This window comes from Sapajus apella, unplaced genomic scaffold, assembly GCF_009761245.1.
Source record: "Sapajus apella isolate SASKATOON/1434 unplaced genomic scaffold, GSC_monkey_1.0 scaffold117, whole genome shotgun sequence".
Taxonomy (NCBI): domain Eukaryota; kingdom Metazoa; phylum Chordata; class Mammalia; order Primates; family Cebidae; genus Sapajus; species Sapajus apella.
Genome location: NW_022437057.1, coordinates 2721002 through 2727666, shown reverse-complemented (window position 1 = coordinate 2727666; position 6665 = coordinate 2721002).

The following is a 6665-nucleotide window of genomic DNA, read 5'->3' as shown; positions in this document are numbered from 1 at the left end:
AGAAAGAAAGAAAGAAAGAAAGAAAGAAAGAAAGAAAGAAAGAAAGAGAAGGAAGGAAGGAAGGAAAGAAAGAAAGAAAGAAAGAGAAAGAAAGAAAGAAAGAAAGATCTCTGAAACAGACTGGTAAGAGAAAAAAGCAAACCATAGGTCAATGCAAAATGAACGATCCCAGTTATCTTTTCTTTGTAATTATACATGTAGAGGTGCATAGGTATGCCTACAAATGCATAGAGAAAGATCTAGGACAAGGCTATGTAATAGAAATAGAATGTGGCCGGGCTGTTCTTCGAGAGGAAGAAGAAGGAGGGTTACTTGAGGCTAGGAGTTTGACACCAGTCTGGGCAACAAAGCGAGACCCTATCTCTACCAAAACAAAAATATTTTAGCTAGTACAGTGCAATGGCACATGCCTGTAGTCTCAGCCACTCGGGAGGCTAAGGTGGGAGAATTGCTTGAGCTCAGGAGTTCAAGGCCATAGTGAGCTGTGATCACGCCGCTGCACTCCTGCCTGTTTGACAATGGAGTGAGACCCTGTCTTAAAAAAAAAAAAAAAGAAAGAAAGAAATATAATGTGAACCACATATATAATTTTTTATTTTCTAGTATCTATATTTTTACAAAGTGAAATTTATTTTATGTAACCTAATGTATCCAAACTATTGTGAAAGTTAATATAAAAATGAACTATTTTATCTTTTTTATACTAATTTCTCAAAATTATGCTTCCAGTGATCTCAATTCATTTCAGCCACATTTTAGGGGCTCAGCAGCCACATGTGTTATTGAATAGCACACATCTAGACAGACGCACATCTAACAGATAACAAGGGTTATCTCTGAGGAGAGACGTGAGGCTAGGGAAATAGAGTGATTTGTGTAGAATTTGAAATGTTTTCAGTGAGAATATATTCCTTACTTACAGAATCTTATAAAATAATAAAAACTTTAAATGTTTAAAAATAAGGAGCAATAACATGAGATGCAAAACAAAATCCATATGTGGCTATGATGAGGTAACAGTGTTAGATTTATCAGACAAAAAGACAGTTTGCATTTTTAAAAATATTTGATCGCCCTAATCCCCCGGGCTGGCCCTCTGGCTGTGGGGCTTCGCTAGCCTGCCAGGGCACCCTACAGCAAGCCTCCTGAGGGCTGCCTGGCTTGGTTTCCCCATCTAGAAACAGGAAGCCCTGGCTGCCTCCCTGAGGAGTCTGTCATCTCAGGAAAGCAGGATGGTGCTCCCGAATACTCACACTGAAGGTTTAAGTCTGTCTGTCAAAGTGCAGATCTGAAAACCAGTGCCATCAAAATAGCCGGGTGTGCTTGTTTCAAAATGCAGGCTTCTGGGCCAGGCATTGTGGCTCATGTAATCCCAGCACTTTGGGAAGCTGAGGCAGGAGGATCACTTGAGGCCAGCAGTTTGAGACCAGCCTGGGCAACATAGTGAAACCTTGTCTGTACTATATATATATATTTTAAGTTTTTAAGTTTGTTGTTGCTTTTTTTTTTTTTAATGCAGTCTCCTGAGTCCTACTAAATAAGAATCTCTGAAGGGAACCCAAGAATCTCATTGAGCAAGAATTCCAGGTGATTCATAAGCTCAACTTTGATACCACAGGTTATCATTCTCTTCTAGCCTTTTCCCAATACTGAGGATTCCTGGCTAGAATCTGATTCCAGCTCAAATCCTGCTGACAAAGCCTGGGAGAAGACAGGAAATCCAAACACTGTGAGCCCCCTCTGCCCCCCTGGTGGTCCGAGTGCAATGATGTTTACAGCTAATCGGTCACAACCAGTTACAGACTTCTTTATTCCTTCTCCATTCCCACTGCTTCACTTGAGTAGCCAAAAAAAAGAAAGAAAGAACGTACCTTTTTTTTTTTAAGAGATAAAGTGTCATCCAGTTGCCCGGATGGTGTGCAATGGTGAAATCACAGCGCACTGGAGCCTTGACTCCTGGGTTCAAGCGGGAGTCAAGCCAGATTTTTTTATTTTTTGTAGAGAATGGGTCTCACTGTGTTTTCCAGGCTGGTCAGGAACTCCCGGTCTCAAACAATCCTCTCACCTTGACCTCCCAAATTACTGGGATTACAGGTATAAAGCACTACACCCAGCTGATGTCATTTTTAATTGACAAATCATATTCATAGGGTACAATGCAATATTTCAATATATGTATGCAATATGGAATAAGTAACTCAAGCTAATCAATATATCCATCACCTTGCTTACCTGATTTTTTACGGTGAGACATTTGAAATCTGCAATTAGTCGTTCTGAAATAGGTAATATATTATGATTGACTACAGTCCCCTGCTGTGCAATGATGTCAAAACCTACTCCTCTTTTCTGTCTGAAACTTTGCACCCTTTGATGAACAACTCCCCACTCCCGTTTTCACAACTGAAGGAAGGGGCTGGTCAGCACACAAAGCTCAGGAGAGGCAGATTATCCACTGAACTCCTCCCCGGGGTGCTCTTTTTCTGCTTCACAGGAATCTGACACGGAATGATTTACCACCCACTCACCCCCACTCAGCCACCCTTAGCTGGTTAACAGAAAGGCACTCACCCCATGGTTAAACATGCAGATGAACGTTTTCATCAAGGCTGAACGTCCTTTAAAAAGCTGATGCCCATTCTCCTTCCCTAACACCTGGCCACTGTCAGTCTCCATGTGGATGAGAGACAGAGAGAGAGACGTTTTCCTTCTCCCCACACCCAGAACCCCTCCGTCCCAGGCCAGGCTGGGCACATTCCCTCCTTGCCCTTGAAGGTCATCTCTCTCTCTATGTCTCCTCTGTCAACTATCTCTTTCTTCTCTCAATCTCCCCCCTTCCTCTCTCTCTCTCTTTCCCCTCTCTCTCAATTCCTCTGTTTTTTTCTCTCTCAATCTCTCCTTCTCTTTCTATCTCCCTCTAATATGGGAGGCAAAAAATTGACACCAATTTTCCAAAATATTGGCTCTGTGTCCCCACCCAACTGTCAATCGAATTGTGATCCTCAGGCGTTGAGGGAGGAACCTGGTGGGTGGAGACTGGATCACCGGGTGGTTTCCCCCATGCTGTCCTCGTGACAGTGAGGGAGTTCCCCACAAGATGTGATGGGGTAAAAATGTGGCACTTCCTCAGTCTCTCGCTTTCTCTTGCCACCAGGTAAGACGTGCCTTGTTTCCCCTTCACTTTCCGCCATGATCGTAAATTTCCTGAGGCCTCCCCAGCTCTGTGGAACTGTGAGTCAATTAAATCTCGCTCCTTTATAAATTACCCAGTCTCAGGTAGTTCTTTATAGCAGAGTGAAGACCGCCTAATAACCCTCCTTCTCTCTTCTGCTTTCCTAAGAGAAACCCCACCAGCAATGAAGGCAAGAGAAGCAGAAAAAACCAGGCAGGTGAACCTTTGTCACGGGCACCCCCTATGGAGGAAGATCAAGGTGAGGTTCAGGAGAGTCAGGGCCAGCCCCAGCGGGGCATGACGTGCAGCGGCATTCACAACCTTTCCAGATGTTCTGCAGTTGCGGAAAATCTGTCCCGTCATGTTGCCCTGCCTGCTGCTCTCCAGAGGACAGGGGACAGCAGTCACCACAGAAACCCAGGAAGAATCTGCACACAGTCCCAGCCCCACTTCACAAACTCCTGGGGATGGGCTGGGGCCAGGACACCATCTCTCAAGAAAAGTAAAAGGACGGTACTGCTGCAACTTAAAATTCTGTAGTATTTGCCAAGTCCAAGGTTTTCCTTTCTGCGGGCCTGGACCCCCAGATGCCACGTCTCTTAGCTGCCTCCTGACTGCACCTCCTCCTGAGGCCCTGCAGAAGGAGAGACCAGCAGGTGGACTTGAACGGGGCCGACTGAAAGCCTGAATCACGCACAATCACAGAAACCCCCCACGCAGGAGGCGGTGCACAGGCAGAGGGATTCACTGTAAAGTCACTGCTCAATGTGTTTCATATTTATCAATCAGCAAGCATTTGTTGGACACTTGCAACCTGCCAAGAAGCGTGCTAAGAATGTGTTCTCCGCCTTCAAATGCCTGAAGCCTAGGCCATTCAGAAGAAGGCACTGGACAAACTGAAGAGCACAGAGGTCGGGATGAGTGTCACTCTGCCTGATTTTCATTATGGTTACTGTATTATTGTGGTTTCATAGTTGCAGCAACAAAATGCTTTCTCATACCTCCTTTGCTGTCCACTCCCACATTCCCCAAGCTCAACTCCAGCCTACAATCCTTGCCAATGCCACTCCAGAACGTTTTAAAAGGGGACAAGGTGCTACACAAAGGAAATTCTAAGACCTGCCGACTACCTCCTTTTGTGGCTATAAGGGGTTTCAAATTCTGGAAGAGGCGGGAGGGGAGCTAAAATTGGAGCCAAGATAAAACCACTGTCCAGGTGGAAAGCTGGAGATCGTCCTAGATCGACTTTCCTAGAGCAGGGCCTTTTGTTCTGTACACTGGAATGCCCCATTACCAAAATGCTACCAACAGGTGCTGTTTCTTGAGCACCTACTACCGGGCAAGCAGTACCCTAAGCTGTTCTACTTGGACCACGTTCCGGCTATCTAACTGCTGCATAACAAACCATCCCAAAACTTAGTGGTATGAAAACAAACGTTTCATTACGCTCACTGATGTTAAGGGTTAGAAATTTGGAGAGGACACAGCAGGGATGAGTTGCCTCTGTTCTATGAAGTCTGGGGCCTCAGCTATGAAAACTGGATCAACCAGAGTGGTGAAGTGGCTCATGTCTGTAATCCTAGCACTTTGGGAGGTTGAGGTGGGCGGATCACCTGGGGTCAGGAGTTTGAGACCAGCCTGGGCAACATGGTGAAATCCCGTCTCTAATACACAAAAAATTAGCCGGGTGTGGCCACATGTGCCTGTAATCCCAGCTACTCAGGAGGCTAAGACAGGAGAATTGCTTGAACCCAGGAGGTAGAGGTTGCAGTGAGCCAAGATCGTGCTATTGCACTCCAGCCTAGGAGACATAGCAAGATTCTGTCTCAAAAAAAAAAAAAAAAAAGAAAAAAAACTGGATCAGCTACATTCTGGAATATCTGGAAGCTTCATCACGCACACATCTGGCACCTACACTGGAATAACTAGAAGGTTAGCTCAGCTAGAACTATCCACCAGAGTGTTCTACATGTGGCCTCCTTCTGTAACTTGAGCTTCCTCACAGCATGGTAGCCTCCAGGGAGTCAGTCTCTCACATAGTAGCTCAAGGATCCAAGAGCAAATGTTCCAGCAAACAGAAGATAAGTAGCTTTTTCTGACCTAGAGCTGGAAGTCTCATGGTGCCACTCCCGTAGTACTCTATTGGTTGAGGCAGTAGCAAAATTGCTGGATTCAAAAGGGGATGACATAGACCCTACCTCTCAGTCAGAAGACTGGCAAAGAATCTGAGGCTGTATTTTACAACATTATCTTCTTTAGCACTCACAAATAATCTTCTGACAAAGTACAAGTATTATGCCACTTTGCAGATGAGAACACTGAGGTTCAGGGAGATTAAACAATTCTGTGCAGTAGGTTGCAGTCCTACTCCAGAGCCTGAGTCTGCCCATCAGATGTCCTGCCTGGCTGATTTTCTCCTTTCTCCTGAATCCTCCCCAAGTTCCCCTCAACCCAATCTCAAGGCACCTCTTCCTCACCTCTTTCTGTTGGTTTACCTGCTCTCAATTTCCTTCTGCCCTGGGAGTAGCCAGTGGCACTCCCACCTCCCTTCCAACCAGCCAGCCTGGAGCCCAGGATGGAAACTTCAAGGAAAGTAATCCGCTGGGTTTCCCCAGTCTCTAAAGCCAGCGGCTTACAGACTCTTCATACTATACTAGGTTAGAGTGGGATGGGCTTTCGTCCTATGGATTCCCCACTGCCTCGGGGCAGCTGAAGGGAGGTTAGGGCCCCGACATTGCTCTTGACCAGTCCCAACTGGGAATCAAACACCTCACCCCTACCCCCTGTGTTTGAGTGGCCCCTTTGTACATTACCATCAAGTGTCTTCAACTAAAAAATGAATGTTTTAAAAAAACAAATGGGAAAATGGTAAAATATTTGCCACACAAAATGACAAAGCGTTCCTAAGATCTCAATAGATTAAAGATGCAAACAGATAATACCTTTTCTTTTTAATTTTTTCCCTAGCTCCCCAAATGTGTTAAGATAATACTTCTTTAAAAAGAAAAACACAAATGGGTTTAAAACACTGAAAAATAGGCCAAGCACAGTGGCTCACATCTGTAATCCTAGAACTTTGGGAGGCTGAGGTGGGAGGACCGCTTGAGCCCAAGGAGTTCCAGATCAGCTTGGGCAACATGGCTAGACCCTGCCGCTCAAAAAAATTTTTTAATTAGTCAAGCATGGCGGTGATGTGTGCCTGTAGTCCCAGTTACTCAGAAGGATGAAGCTGAAGGATCGCTTGAGCTCAGGAGTTCGAGACCAGCCTGGGAAACATAGAGCCCCCTCTCTCAACAAAAAATTTAAAAACTAGCCAGGTGTGGTGCCAAACACCCATAGTCCCAGCTACTCAGAAGACTGAGGTGGGAGAGGATCACTTAAGCCTGGGAAGTCAAGGCAACAGTGAGCCATAATCACACCACTGCACTCCAACCTGGGAGACTCAGCAAGACCTTGTCTCACAAAAAAAAAAAAAAAAAAAAAAAAAAAAAAA